Below are 16,283 nucleotides of genomic sequence, written 5' to 3' on the forward strand. Positions count from 1 at the left end.
CTTGCGCTGCGGTGTTGTCATCTTTGTTTGCAGCATCTCGCTTTCCGGCAGGGCCTTGCTTTCTGGCTTCGGAGCGCTGGAATTTCTTTCTTGCTCCAGACCAGACGAGGCTGCCGACAGACGTCTGGTGAGACTCCCGATGAAGGTCTTCTTCCACCCGGCCTCAGTGCTTAGCTGCGCCCGCAGGGGTTGGTCATCGAGCTCTTCCATGCCGGCTGGCAGGAAGTCAGGGCCAACGGGTGATGCCTGGCCGCGGTGTCTCTCCAGGTGGCTCGCTCCTTTTCCCGCTCTCTCCTTCTGGGGCGGTTTCGTTTTTGCTGTCTCCGCCCGCCATTGACGATCAGGAGGTGGATCTCGGCTGCTGACGGACACATCCTCAAGGTACAGAGATATTTAGACTGGGCAGCCATTATTTTTTGCGCTTCTCAGTTCGTTCACGCCCACAACTCCACGCCCTTCTTCTTCGTCTGCGCTCCTCGTGGCGCTGTAATGGTGGCAGTTTTGGTGGGAATTTTGGCAGCAAAAGGCAATACACAGTCTTTAAGCAAATCACAGTTCAAATACAGTTCTGGCACAGTTCTTAGGCGCACATTACCTGATTTTCAGGCTTAAGTAGATCCTGTTCGTGACGCCAGAATTTGGAGCGCCCCCACGTTAAGGGCAATGGGGTAATCGGCACCGGGTCCTTCGGTTCGGCAGGGATGTCACGGTGGCTGACCCGGTCCATGGCCCTTGGCGGGGCATCCAATAAAGGAATAGAGTTTTTATGGTTTTGGGAAAGGTCTTTAACCCCTTTCTGCCAGCTGACGGAATAGTACGTCAGCTGGCAGATCCCCTGCTTTAAGGTGGGCTCCGGTGGTGAGCCCACCTTAAAGCCGTGACATGTCAGCTGTTTTGTACAGCTGACATGTGCGCGCAATGAGCACGAGCGGAATCGCGATCCGCCCGCGCCTATTAACTAGTTAAATGCTGCCGTCAAGCGCTGACAGCGGCATTTAACTAGCGCTCCCGGCTGCGCGGCCGGAAGTGCTCGCACCGCTGACCCCCGTCACATGATCGGGGGTCAGCGGTGCATTGCCATAACAACCAGAGATCTCCTTGAGACCTCTATGGTTGTTAATGGCCGATTACTTTGAGCGCCACCCTGTGGTCGGTGCTCAAAGTACACCTGCCTTTCTGCTACATAGAGGTGATCTGTATTTCACCTCTATGTAGCAGAGCCGATTGTGTAGTGCATGCTTCTAGCCTCCTATGGAGGCTATTGAAGCATGCCAAAATTAAGAAAAAAAAGTGTTTAAAAATATTTAAAAAATTAAAAAAATATAAAAGTTCAAATCACCCCCCTTTCGCCCCAATCAAAATAAAACAATAAAAAAAATTAAACCTACACATATTTGGTATTGCCGCGTTCAGAATCGCCCGATCTATCAATAAAAACAAAGGATTAACCTGACCGCTAAATGGCATAGCGAGAAAAAAAATCAAAACGCCAAAATTACGTTTTTTTGGTCGCCGCGACATTGCATTAAAATGCAATAACGGGCGATCAAAAGAATGTATCTACACCAAAATGCTATCATTAAAAATGTCAGCTCGGCACGCAAAAAATAAGCCCTCAACCGACCCCAGATCATGAAAATTGAAGACGCTACGTGTATCGGAAAATCGCGCAATTTTTTTTTTTTTTTAGCAGCAAACTTTGGAATTTTTTTTCACCACTTAGATAAAAAATATACCTAGACATGTTAGGTGTCTTTAGCATTTGGTGAACCTAGCAAAAAAGCCAAACAAAAAACAAGTGTGAGATTTTTTTTTTTTCATCACACTTGGAATTTTTTTCCCGTTTTCTGTTACATGGCATGGTAAAACCAATGGTATCATTCAAAAGTACATCTTGTCCCACAAAAAATAAGCCCTCACATGGCCATATTGACGGAAAAATAAAAAAGTTATGGCTCTGGGAAGGAGGGGAGCGAAAAACGAAAACGAAAAAAGCTCCGGGGGTGAAGGGGTTAAAGGGGAAGTTCATGACGCCACCTGTGGTATTCGGTCAGGGTGACCGACGCTGCAGTGAGGGGTCCACTGGGGTGATGTTATGGCAGCTAGATGGTATACCTTCCCACAGGTGAAGTGTGTCCCCAGGGCTTCCCAGAAGGGTAGATGGTGATGGTAGATGATGTAAGGCGCAGGGAATAACGAGGACACAAGGTTGCAGTCTCTTTACCTTTTACTGAAGACTTCAGCATCCACAGTCCAGGGTATAGACCACAGGGTACGTAGAGTCCAGCCAGTCCGAAGGCAAATCCAGAGTCCCCTTATCCAGGGGGAAATCAGTAGCCTTCCTACTAGCGCCTGTGTGTTGTAGTCCCTCCCTGCTGAGCAACTCGGTAAGGTCCTGTCAGGACTCTGAACATTTTTTACCTTTTGTGCATTACTGCCCTTTTCCAACATGGCGTCTTTGGTCTCATGTGTACTTGTCTTCCTGCTATAAAACTCCACCCCAGCCTTCAGTCTGTGCTAGATTATTCTGCTTTGCATACAGCTCCTGATTACTCCCTGGCCTTGCACCTGCACCTGCTCCTGTGAACCTGTGTTGGAGATCCTGCCACTCTGCTCTGAGTTCCTGCTGCATACACCAGTGTTCAGTAATCCTCCTTCATCTGCTGCTCGTGTTACTTCCATCTGCATTTGCTGGACATGTAAGCTGTTTCTGCTCTGCAAAACCTGAGACTATTAACCAGGTCTCCCTGGTTGAGCTAAGATATGATTTGAACTGCCTAAAAGCATATCTTTCTGTGTCTGGACTAAGTCAAGGATCTATTCGTTTCAAGTTTCCTCAAGAATAACTGTGCTTCATAGACTTTCTGTTTGTTTGCATCTACCTCTGAAGTTTCCTATTGACTGCTAAGCTGCGTTTATTATGTGCACCAAGTGTTGTGGACTTGAGTTTCTCTCTGCACCTGCTTGAATCACCGTGTGATAATATAAACTTTACCACTTATAAAACTGTGTCCTGTTGTCTTGTTCCACGCAAAGAGTCTCCTGAATTATCCCCTATAATTATTACAGGATAATCTAGCCATAAAAAAAAATAAAAAAATAGGAGACTGCTGCAACAATGACTGCAGAGAGCAGATTAGGGCAGGTGTTTTCCATAATTAGATCACTGCAGAAAGATGTGGAAGGTCTGCAAAAGAAGTTTGGAAGCTTTGAACACAATCAACAAGTGTTTGGACAAACTTTGCAGGACTTAAGCAATCGCATGGCAGCCCAGGAAAACAAACTTGCTGGCATAGAGTCCCAGTATGAACGGGCTTTTCAGGACATAAGCACGCAAATAGCTGCACAAGTGACTTTACCCTCTGGGCAACCGCCACCAGCTAGCCCTCCTAAGTTGCCCCCATTCAGATTTAATGGTGATCGCGACAAATTTCGTGGCTTTGTGAATCAATGTATGCTATATTTTGATGTGCATGCTGACCGTTTTCCTACTGATAGATTCAAAGTATTGTGTGTAATAATGCTACTGACCTCACGAGCGCTCGCCTGGGCGAATCCGATGATTGAGTCTCGTGACCCACGGTTAAATGACTTGGATGATTTCTTGGCCGCTATGGCATTAATGTTTGATGACCCTAATCGCCGTGCAACCGCTGAATCTGCTTTGTTGTCTTTACGCCAGGCTAAACGTTCTGTTATTGAGTATGCCACTGAATTCAGGAGACTGGCGGTAGATACCAATTGAGACAGTTATGCACAATTGCCTATTTTTAAAAAGGGGTCTGTCTAGTATTATAAAAGATGAACTAGCTCGCTCAGAGTCACCACAAGAACTAGAGACATTTATACAGCATTGTGTGTGCATAGACATTCGCCTTACTGAGCGTAGGCAGGAGAAATTTGCTGCATATAACCATACAGGAAAGAAATATATCTTGGTACCGTGTTAGCCAGTAGATAGAAAAATATTTAGAATTGAGAGTCCTCAGTGGTTGATACCTTTTAATGGCTAACTGAAAAGATGGTAAATTGCAAGCTTTCGAGACTACATACGTCTCTTCATCAAAGATGATGAAGAGACGTATGTAGTCTCGAAAGCTTGCAATTTGTTACCATCTTTTCAGTTAGCCATTAAAAGGTATCAACCACTGAGGACTCTCAATTCTAAATATTTTTCTGCATATAACTGTATTTCTAACTTTTCCCTTCCTTCCAAAGAGCCTGCAGGTAAAACATCTCGGGAAGTGGAGGAGGTGCCCATGCAAATTGATTTCGTTCAGAGACGCGAGATCAATGAGCGCCGGGAGCATCGCCTTCGTGAAAGTCTATGTTTCTACTGCGGCCAGTCTGACCACTTCTTGATCAATTGTCCTAAGTGTCCTAGACGGCCTAACAAGGTGCTAGCAGCAATAGGGGAGTATGAATGTAGCCTGCCTTTAAACGCTGTTTTCCATTCACTTTCTATGACTTCACCCCCCAAGGAGCTGAAGGAAAATAACTCTCACTGTTCTCTCCCTATTAAGATCCTGTGTTCAGGAAAGTGGATTTCCAGTTCAGCTATGATTGACTCTGGTGCAGGTGGCAATTTCATGGATATCGCATTTGCCAAGGAACATGGTATTAAAATTCAGCAAAGAGCCTCTCCAATTACCATGGAAACAGTGGATGGGTCACCTTTAATCTCTGGGCCTGTGGATCAGGAGACCGTACCCCTTGAAATTTTGTTGGAGCCTAATCATCAGGAGCAACTTTCTTTCTTGATAATTTCTTCTCCTCATTTTCCTGTGATTTTAGGCATTCCTTGGTTGCGTTCTCAGAACCCAATTATCAACTAGGAGACAAAGGAGATTATTTTTCCAACAAGGAGCAACTCAGCGTTAACAGAAGCTGTCCCTGAGTCCACGGCTACGGAACCACATGTACAGGTATCTTCTTTACCTCCAGCATATAAAGAGTTCTCTGACCTCTGTGACAAGAAGAATGCAGATCAACTTCCTCCACACAAGCATTATGACTGTTCCATTGAGTTGCTTCCTGGGGCAGATATTCCTTTTGGTCACGTATACCCTTTGGCGGCACCTGAGCTTCAAGCCTTAAAGGAGTATATTGATGAAAATCTGGCCAAAGGCTTCATACGTCCTTCTTCCTCACCAGCAGGGGCACCCATTTTTTTGTAAAGAAGGATGGGACCCTGAGACCCCGTGTTGACTATCGGGAACTCAATAAGGTAACCGTACGAAACCGTTACCCTTTGCCTCTGATTCCCGAATTACTGGAAAGAGTCCACCACGCTAAGGTGTTCTCTAAGTTGGATCTTCGTGGGACTTATAATTTGGTGCGTATTCGTCCATGGGATGAGTGGAAGACAGCATTCAGATGCCGGTATGGACACTTTGAATCTCTTGTGATGCCCTTCGGGCTTTGTAACGCCCCTGCAGCATTTCAACACCTTGTTAATGACATCTTCAGAGATTTGTTGGACTAGTTTGTGGTGATCTATTTGGACAATATACTAATCTTTTCTGACTCTCTACAGGAACATGAAGAACATGTCAAAACTGTTTTAAGACGTCTGAAAGAGAACCAACTGTATATCAAGCCGGAGAAATGCGAGTTCCGTCGTTCTGAGATACAGTTCTTGGGTTATATCATCTCTCCCCAGGGGCTGAACATGGAATCTGGTAAGATTCAGGCTATCCTTGACTGGCCGGCACCCAAGAACGTTAAGGAGGTCCAACATTTTATTGGTTTTGCAAATTTCTACAGATGCTTCATTCGAAATTTTTCTGATATCGTCCGTCCCATTACTTCCTTGACAAAGAAGGAGAAGCCCTTTAAGTGGTCATCACAGGCTCAAGAAGCTTTTGATCGGCTGAAGATCTGTTTCACATCAGCACCGCTGTTGATACACCCAGATCCAACACATCCTTTCATTGTGGAGGTGGACGCTTCTGATAATGCTTTGGGGGCTATTCTCTCCCAAAGAACTGGAGAGAAGGGTCTGCTACATCCTTGTGCTTTCTTTTCCCGTAGACTAACCTCAGCAGAGAAGAATTACGACATGGGAGACAAGGAATTGCTGGCTATTATTGCGGCTTTCAAAGAATGGAGGCATCATCTGCAAGGAGCTGCACAACAGATCATAGTGCTAACTGACCATCGCAATCTAGAGTTCCTTAGATCCGCTAGATGTCTTTCTCCTCATCAGGCTCGTTGGAACTTATTCTTAAATCAATTTAACTTTGTTATCTCGTACCGTCCAGGTTCTCGTAATGGGAAGGCTGATGCTTTATCCCGAGTCCATGCTGCGGATTCCGTACCTGGAGCCCCGTCCAAGACCATTCTATCTGATGCCAATTTCATCGGAGTTATCCATGATCAGTACTTGTGGAAGGAGTGCAGGGAGGCCTATGACGGTGATGTATTTCTGGCCAACCCACCTGTGGATATTAATCTTGTCTTTAAGGGTGGCATGTGGTTCAGAGATCGACGTATCTATGTCCCGGAGGTCGTCCTTCTGCAGATCCTCAAGTTGGTACATGACTCCAAGTTGGCTGGTCACAGTGGGGTACAGAAGACACAAGAGTTCCTGAGCCGATTCTTCTGGTGGCCAACTTGCCTGAAGGATACCAAGGACTATGTTCTCTCTTGCGAGGTATGTGCCCGTTACAAGACTCCTCATGTGGCACCTATGGGTCTTCTACAACCATTACCTGTTCCATTCCGCCCTTGGGGGTCTATATCAATGGACTTTATTGTGGAGCTGCCTACATCGGGGGGCATGAATACAATCATGGTGGTAGTTAATTGCCTGACTAAAGCTGCTCATTTTGTTCCGTGCACCGGCCTCCCCTCTGCTAAAGATACAGTGAACTTGGTTATACAGAATGTCTGTCGGTTGCATGGGGTGCCGGATGAGATCATCTCTGACCATGGAGTACAGTTCACTTCAAGATTCTGGAAGGGGTTTTGCTCTGCACTCAATATTAATGTCTGTCTCTCCTCTGCTTACCATCCCCAGACAAATGGTCAGACTGAGCGTACCAACCAGACGCTGGAACAATATCTAAGATGCTATGTCAGCCATCTCCAGGATGATTGGTTGGAGTTGTTGCCGTTAGCCGAATTTTCATATAATAATTCTCAGAGCGCCTCCACTAAATTTACACCTTTCTTTGCCAATCTTGGTTATCATCCGTGTATTTTACCTTACTGCAACGACCATGACTCTGGGGCGCTGCACTATCACCATAGATCGCAATATACACGGGTTAAGATCTTTGGCGCTATTCGCATTAGTGTTGCGGTGTCCATTCATAACAGAAGCTACAAGGCTGTTCCACATCGGCAGCTCGACGGATACTAGCATCACTCAACAAATCCCACTGACTTTTAATAGTCATGTCATGGTCAGGACTAAGAGCTTTTCAATGAAAACGCGTAGGACCAGCGTCTCTCTGTTTTCTCTTTCTTTATGCTTTCATCATTTTCTCTTATACAATTTTTCAGTTGCTGGATCTCCTTCCATATTTTTCTACACAGTTCCTATGGCATCCGCCAAGGTTTTGAAGGAAATACAGTAATAGTTCCGAATGCAGCGTTAGCTGCTCAACGTGAAGTTGTGAAGAAGTCTCTTAATAGAAACCCGGACACAGATATGAGCCGCATTTTCATATATATTCAATATATATTCATAATTCCTAGGTTGTAATAGGTGCAATATTACTGGCTTTGTAAGATAGGACTAGACTGTTTCTTGCATCTCAGATGAGGAATCTGAAGATATTGTCCAGTTATGGTGCCGTGTCCTTGCCAGATGGAGACTTGTGAAGTGAGCTGGCAAACAACTGATGACTTTGATTGACTCTTATGCATGTGATATCCTAATAAAATGCTAATGGAGGGATGGGAGAATTACACAAAGACGTCTACATGGGATGAGTCATATGATTTATGTCGCCGCTTGAGGCTGAAGATCCTTAACAGCCTTGGGATCTTTTTCAGAGGAAAAAACTTGCCTCAGTTTGTCTTGTGTGATAAGTGAGTATTAAAAATGTGCGTATCTGTTTATGGGTTATCTGGACTCTGCAAATAGTCAAGTAATGTAAAAGCTGAGCTCTAAAAGTTGCCTATAGACTAGATACAACCAGGAAGTTAAAAAATGTTTCTACCGCCTTTCCCTTTAAAAGAAAGCTGTATTAATGCCTTACTTCTGTCACTGTGTGGCACCCCAGGAGTTCGGGTACCACAGTGGTGCTGCCTTCCTCTCGGGGACGGTAATGCCACGTCTAGAGACAGGAGAGGTCCCTTTGGCAGGTTATCTCACATGCAACACATTCTGACTACAGGCCAGAAGTGGGAACTCTAATCCCGGTTTAAGGGGAACTTCTCTATATGCATCTTCGTCTGGAGGAGGAGTTAGTTTAGTCTGGAGCAGACAGTGAAGGAGCACAGAGGAACTTAAGAGCTAGAGGAGGGCTGCGACTGGGTCCCTCTAGCTAGAGAGCAGAAACCGGGCACCGGGAGCCTGAAGCTGTGTGGAACTGTAGGTCCCACAGCAGAACCGGAGGGCAGAGAGCTGAAAGTAACCTGCCCACATAATACCTGAGGTACAGCAGCAGCTAGAGCCCAGAGTCACCGTGTATCGAGACCCCAAAGAGACGGCTCAAGTTGCCTACCGTACAGGTACTGTTCCAGGACAGGAGATAACGAGGACCTTGTCAGGACACTACAGGCAGCAAGGGACTAATAGTCAGCGCAAGGTGGAAGGCTCCCAAACTGACTTGGCAAAGGGATTTCCTCTTGTCTTCAGGATGCCTGGACCCCATCTGCACCTGTTGCCGGTACCCTGGACTGAGGCTGACTACAACATCAGTAAACCAGGTAAAGACTGCAACCCTGTGTCCTCCGTTTATTTACCGGCAATCCACCATCCTTGCCATACACATTGGGAGCCCTGGGGACCCCGCTTTACCTGTGGAAAGCATCACCATCTTTGTTGCAGCAACATCACCCCAGAGGACCCCTTTAAGCAGCGTCGGTCCCCTGTGACCAAGAACCACAGGTGGCATCACAAACACAAACTTTATTACTAAAATCCCTTTTTAAGACTTTCCCCTTTTACTTGAGTGCCCAGGGCCACAGACTGAGTCGCTGCAATCGTGACCACCCCTTTAATTGTGACCGGACCTGGTACCCACAGCCCTGCTGGTGACTCAACTGTAAAGCCCCTCACATACCTTTTTTGAGCCTCTATGTTCCATTCTCCGCTCCCCAGGCATAAGACCCTTTAGTGCCACCATGGTATACTTTAAATGCAACCGTTTCTGGTGATCGTTGAGTACATTTCCACTAATTTTCTAAAATGCCCAGATCGGTCATGATTAGTGTTGAGCGATACCGTCCGATACTTGAAAGTATCGGTATCGGAAAGTATCGGCCGATACCGGCAAAGTATCGGATCTAATCCGATACCGATACCCGATACCAATACAAGTCAATGGGACTCAAGAATCGGACGGTATCCCTGATGGTTCCCAGGGTCTGAAGGAGAGGAAACTCTCCTTCAGGCCCTGGGATCCATATTAATGTGTAAAAGAAAGAATTAAAATAAAAAATATTGCTATACTCACCTCTCTGACGCAGCCTGGACCTCACCGAGGGACAATTTTCAGGTCCTGAATGCAGAATTAGGCATTCAGGACCTGAAATTACGTCACGGCTTGCTGTGATTGGTCGCGTCGCGGTCACATGGGCGGCACGCAACCAATCACAAGCCGTGACGTAATTTTAAAATGCGCGCGTTTCCTGCCTCCCGTGACGTTACGGCTTGTGATTGGTCGCGTCGCCCATGTGACCGCGACGCGACCAATCACAAGCCGGAACGTAATTTTAAAATCCTGAATGCCTAGAATTAGGCATTGAGGACCTGAAAATTACGTCACGGCTTGCTGTGATTGGTCGCGTCGCGGCCACATGGGCGGCACGCGACCAATCACAAGCCGTGACGTCACGGAAGGAAGTAAACGCGCGCATTTTAAGCAAAGAACGCTGCCGGTTCCCTCGGTGAGGTCCAGGCTGCGTCGGAGAGGTGAGTATAGCAATATTTTTTATTTTAATTCTTTCTTTTCCACATTAATGTTGTTTCGATACCGATACCCGATACCACAAAAGTATCGGATCTTGGTATCGGAATTCCGATACCCGCAAGTATCGGCCGATACCCGATACTTGCGGTATCGGAATGCTCAACACTAGTCATGATAGACAAAATGCCAGCATTGTCTTAGGTGCCTAGGTATGACACTGTGGAGTACTCGCTAATGGGTAATTGAGTCAACGTATCTTTGAACCAATAAAGTTTTTTTGAATGAATAATAGCCATTAGTCTGTCTACCAGCTCGATGTCCATACAGCTGTCCAGAATTTCTAGGGAGTCCAGTCGAGAAGAAGAGTATTCAGTACTCTCCTCTTAGGCTGTCCTGGTGAGCTGGATTCATGAAGTTGCAGGACAGGGTGGACACATGGACCTAGGGCATTGGGACAGATGGCGGGAGGACCCATAAAGGAGTGATGACTTGGATACATTGGAACAACAAGACCAGGAGGCCAGACAAAGAGATAATTGGTAAGTCCAGTGCAGTACCCAGATGAAGGCAGAGGAGCCACCGGTGTATTGCAAGAATGAATGCACAGTATGAACAGAGTCCAATAATGACTCATTTTGGCTTACTGCAACTGTGATAACTCATCAGGCCTCTGTCTTCTGCCAAAAAACATTTTTAATTCTACTTGGGTATCAAAGGCAGTGCTTAATCTCTAGAGAATTTGCTCAACAGTTCTTTTCTCAAAATGGGACCAGGACTTCAATTCCAAATAAGCTGCTCCTGTCAATATCCCAATTAATATTCCTGCTTTCTGCTCCATGTACCAGTCTAAATAGATCTGGATAGATCTGTTATGATGAGCTGATGGTTAGGAGCACTAGGAATGACCTGATGAGCAAACTAGTAATACAGGACAAGCTCTGGGAAGTGGGAACTTTGCTGACCGCAACCCCTAAACCTATCACAACAACTAGAAATAGCCGTGGAGCGTACCTGACTCTGCCTAGACGCCTCTTCACAGCCTAAGAGCTAACTACCCCTAAAGATAGAAAATAAGGCCTAACTTGCCTCAGAGAAATTCCCCAAAGGAATAGGCAGCCCCCCACACGTATTGACTGTGAGTTAAGATGGAAGTCACAAACACAGGAATGAAATAGGTTTCAGCAAAGGAGGCCAGACTTAACTAAACAGACGTGAGGATAGAAAAGGTATATTTGCGGTCAGCATAAAAAGCTACCAAAAAACCACGCAGAGTGTGCAAAAGAGACCCCACACTGACTCACGGCGTGGAGGTGCCACTCTGCATCCCAGAGCTTCCAGCTTAGCCAGGCAGAATCATGATAGCAAGCTGGACAAGAAAACAGTGGTAAACAAATAAGCTAGCAGGGACTTAGCTTTTGCTGGAGTAGATAGGTCATCTGAAAGATCCAAGAGCAAACTGAACCAGTACTAGGACATTGACAGCTGGCATCAAGTAACGATCTGAGTGGAGTTAAATAGAGCAGCCAGCCAAGGCCTAAACGAGATCAGCTGGAGAAGGAACCTCAGAACCAGCAGCTCCACTCACAGCCACCAGAGGGAGTCCATGAACAGATTTCGCCGAAGTACCATTCATAACCACAGGAGGGAGTTCGAGAACAGAATTCACAACAGTACCCCCCCCTTGAGGAGGGGTCACCGAACCCTCACCAGAGCCTCCAGGCCGATCCGGATGAGCCAAATGAAAGGCACGAACAAGATCGGCAGCATGGACATCAGAGGCAACCGCCCAGGAATTATCCTCCTGACCATAACCTTTCCACTTGACTAGGTACTGAAGTTTCAGTCTCGAAATACGAGAATCCAAAATCTTCTCCACCACATACTCCAACTCCCCCTCAACCAACACCGGGGCAGGAGTATCAACGGAGGGAACCACAGGAGCCACATATCTCCGCAATAATGACCTATGGAACACATTATGGATGGCAAAAGAAGCTGGAAGGTCCAAACGAAATGACACAGGATTAAGAATTTCAGAAATCTTATAAGGACCAATGAAACGAGGCTTAAACTTAGGAGACGAAACCTTCATAGGAACATAACGAGACGACAACCAAACCAAATCCCCAACACGTAGTCGGGGACCAACACAGCGATGGCGGTTAGCGAAACGTTGAGCCTTCTCCTGGGACAATGTCAAATTGTCCACTACGTGAGTCCAAATTTGCTGCAACCTGTCCACCACAGATTCCACACCAGGACAGTCCGAAGGCTCAACCTGCCCTGAAGAAAAACGAGGGTGGAAACCAGAATTACAGAAAAAAGGCGAAACCAAAGTGGCCGAGCTGGCCCGATTATTAAGGGCGAACTCAGCCAAAGGCAAGAAGGACACCCAATCATCCTGATCAGCAGAAACAAAGCATCTCAGATATGTTTCCAAAGTCTGATTGGTTCGTTCGGTTTGGCCATTTGTCTGAGGGTGGAAAGCTGAAGAAAAAGACAAATCAATGCCCATCTTAGCACAAAAGGACCGCCAAAATCTTGAAACAAACTGGGAACCTCTGTCCGACACAATGTTCTCCGGAATGCCATGTAAACGAACCACATGCTGGAAAAACAATGGAACCAAATCAGAGGAGGAAGGCAATTTAGGCAAAGGTACCAAATGGACCATCTTAGAGAAGCGATCACAAACCACCCAGATAACTGACATCCTCTGAGAGACAGGGAGATCTGAAATAAAATCCATGGAAATATGCGTCCAGGGCCTTTTCAGGACCGGCAAGGGCAAAAGCAACCCACTGGCACGAGAACAGCAGGGCTTAGCCCGAGCACAAGTCCCACAGGACTGCACAAAAGAACGCACATCTCGTGACAAGGAAGGCCACCAAAAGGATCTAGCCACCAAATCTCTGGTACCAAAGATTCCAGGATGACCAGCCAACACCGAACAATGAACCTCAGAGATAACTCTACTAGTCCATCTATCAGGGACAAACAGCTTCTCCGCTGGGCAATGGTCAGGTCTATCAGCCTGAAACTCCTGCAGCACCCGCCGCAAATCAGGGGAGATGGCAGACAAAATTACCCCCTCTTTGAGAATACCAGCCGGCTCAGGAACTCCTGGAGAATCAGGCACAAAACTCCTTGAAAGGGCATCAGCCTTCACATTCTTAGAACCCGGAAGGTACGAAACCACAAAATTGAAGCGGGAGAAAAACAGCGACCATCGAGCCTGTCTAGGATTCAACCGCTTGGCAGACTCGAGATAAGTCAGATTCTTGTGATCCGTCAAGACCACCACGCGATGTTTGGCTCCTTCAAGCCAATGTCGCCACTCCTCAAACGCCCACTTCATAGCCAACAACTCTCGACTGCCCACATCATAATTGCGCTCAGCAGGCGAAAACTTTCTAGAAAAGAAAGCACATGGTTTCATCACAGAGCCATCAGAACCTCTTTGAGACAAAACAGCCCCTGCTCCAATCTCAGAAGCATCCACCTCGACCTGAAACGGGAGCGAAACATCTGGCTGACACAACACAGGGGCAGAAGAAAAACGACGCTTCAGCTCCTGAAAAGCCTCAACGGCCGCAGAGGACCAATTGACCACATCCGCACCTTTCTTGGTTAAGTCAGTCAATGGTTTAACAACACTAGAAAAATTAGCGATGAAGCAACGGTAAAAATTAGCAAAGCCCAGGAATTTCTGAAGGCTCTTCACAGAAGTAGGCTGAGTCCAATCATAAATGGCCTGAACTTTAACAGGGTCCATCTCGATAGTGGAAGGGGAAAAAATGAAGCCCAAAAATGAAACCTTCTGAACTCCAAAGAGACATTTAGACCCCTTCACAAACAAGGAATTAGCACGAAGGACCTGGAACACCATTCTGACCTGCCTCACATGAGACTCCCAATCGTCCGAAAAGACCAAAATATCATCCAAATATACAATCATGAATCTATCCAGGTACTTTCGGAAGATGTCATGCATAAAGGACTGAAACACAGATGGAGCATTAGAAAGCCCGAATGACATCACCAAGTACTCAAAATGGCCCTCGGGCGTATTAAATGCTGTTTTCCATTCGTCGCCCCGTTTAATACGCACAAGATTATACGCCCCTCGAAGATCTATCTTGGTGAACCAGCTAGCCCCCTTAATCCGAGCAAACAAATCAGACAGTAGCGGCAAAGGGTACTGAAATTTGATGGTGATTTTATTGAGAAGGCGGTAATCTATACAAGGTCTCAGAGAACCATCCTTCTTGGCCACAAAAAAGAACCCTGCTCCCAACGGTGACGACGACGGGCGAATATGCCCTTTCTCCAAGGACTCCTTTATATAACTCCGCATTGCGGCATGTTCTGGCACAGATAAATTGAACAGTCGGCCCTTCGGAAACTTACTACTGTCAAGGTGAAAATATACTTTCTTATATACTTTTTGTACTTTTATATATCTTATACTGTGAAACAATAAGTTTTCCCTTGCTAAATGCAAATGTAACTGTATTAAAGATGGCTGCCAGTGTTCATTCTTCACTTCAGTTTAGAATCTGAAGGGTTAAGTTTCATTTCTTCTGAAAAGATAACTCAGGAATGTGAAGAAAGGAGTAACCACCAGAAGACGTTCGGACAAATCAGAAAGCGACCGGACACTAGATGTATACTGCTTAAACCCCGCCTAATGCATTCCTTTTCCTAGAACAATATAGTGCTGTGTATTTGGAAATAAACGCAGTTGCTATGACCGTGGCTGACACATATAGTCACATGAGCATGCACTGAGATTGAACCAGCTACCTGTCTGACTCATTCTTACCCGGTACCACATGCTTATAGTTTAATTTGGAATGACTGGTGAATGAGGGTATATTGTCGTTATGACCCCGACAATTTGGCGCCCAACGTGGGGCGTGGCCAGCGATCCGAGACCCCCTGGACCCATGCCTGGATGTCTGTGGATGATACCCGTAGTGGCTGACCTCGAGGACTGATCACCCTCCGAACACGGTAAGTGGCGATCATATACACTGTATGTGTCACACTTGCTAGTGTCTCAGCCGTTATTGGTTTGTCTGTGGTCTCCTTGGGTCTGGGGAGTGACCGGTCGAGTGGTGAGATCGAATGCGATCCTGTGCCACGCTCTGAAACAGCAACTGAGATGTTGCATCCGGCGCGTCCTCATGTACACCACACCTCCTCCACCGGTCATTGTACTCCGTTCAACCACCCTACCCATGACTATTGTCTAGTAGTGAAGTGGACTGAAAAATTGAGCCAGTTGTAGATTGTGGGGCAGCTTAGAGAAAGGGATAGGAGACGTAGCCTCTGTGATATTGTGCTGACAGGTAACTAAGGCGTTCCGAGAGGGGACCACCTGTGCTGACAGGTAACTAAGGCATTCCGAGAGGGGACCACCTGTGCTGATAGGTAATTAAGGCGTTCCGAGAGGGAACCACCTATATTTTTGTGGAGGGGTCTCATTAGGAGGCTGCCTCCCAACGGTTTAGAATATCGTGGCAGGATAGTCTGTAATCACTGTTGTTCAGGTTAGGGACAGACAGGAAACATTGAGCATGATGCTCTTTTCCTAGTACGTCGAACGTGAGGCTCCGTACTATATATATATAGAACACAGTGTTGATATCGCTGCTAGTGGTTTACTGCAGAAAACCATAGTATTCTGGGAGTCATGCTGCGTATCTTAAAGCAGAAGAAGTCCGTGCCCCACAAGTTAGATGAGGATGCCGTGGAAGTCAAGACAATAGTAGAGTCACGGGAGGGCAAGAGGCAGTCAACAAGCTCATCTGCGAGTTGCGCGAGGCTTGAAGAACAAAGGATGAAAATAGGTTGATGGAGAGGGAGGATCAGAGAATGTAGAACCCGTGTTTGGTTATAAAATGCCTTTGAACTGTGATCTTATAGATTGTAAAATGGCCGCCGTGCCACTGATGATGAAAACGCAGTCCCAGCCACCGCCCTGTAATGGCGACGGGATGAGCTCTCCAGAAGCGTGGGTGTGTCCTGTTTGTGTTGTGCAGAATCCAACCTGGGTGGAAACCTGCCGTGTGCGTGTACGGGCCGTCCTTGGGGCTCCGCCCAGACCACGGAGGATCATAGGAAAGTTTTGTAGAAATTAAGTCTGAAAACTGCTGTAATTTGTGACTGTGTAGAAGATACGGAGCTTTT

The 16,283-nt window shown here is 46.5% G+C and overlaps 1 protein-coding gene across 2 annotated transcripts in view; it reads right to left on the reverse strand.

The window, feature by feature from the left end:
- Positions 1 to 16,283, reverse strand: part of LOC143804742 (acyl-coenzyme A amino acid N-acyltransferase 1-like) — a 509,727-nt gene that overhangs the window by 82,609 nt on the left and 410,835 nt on the right. The gene's annotated exons all lie outside the window — the stretch shown is intronic.

The sequence above is a fragment of the Ranitomeya variabilis genome, chromosome 1 (assembly GCF_051348905.1).
Source record: "Ranitomeya variabilis isolate aRanVar5 chromosome 1, aRanVar5.hap1, whole genome shotgun sequence".
Classification (NCBI taxonomy): domain Eukaryota; kingdom Metazoa; phylum Chordata; class Amphibia; order Anura; family Dendrobatidae; genus Ranitomeya; species Ranitomeya variabilis.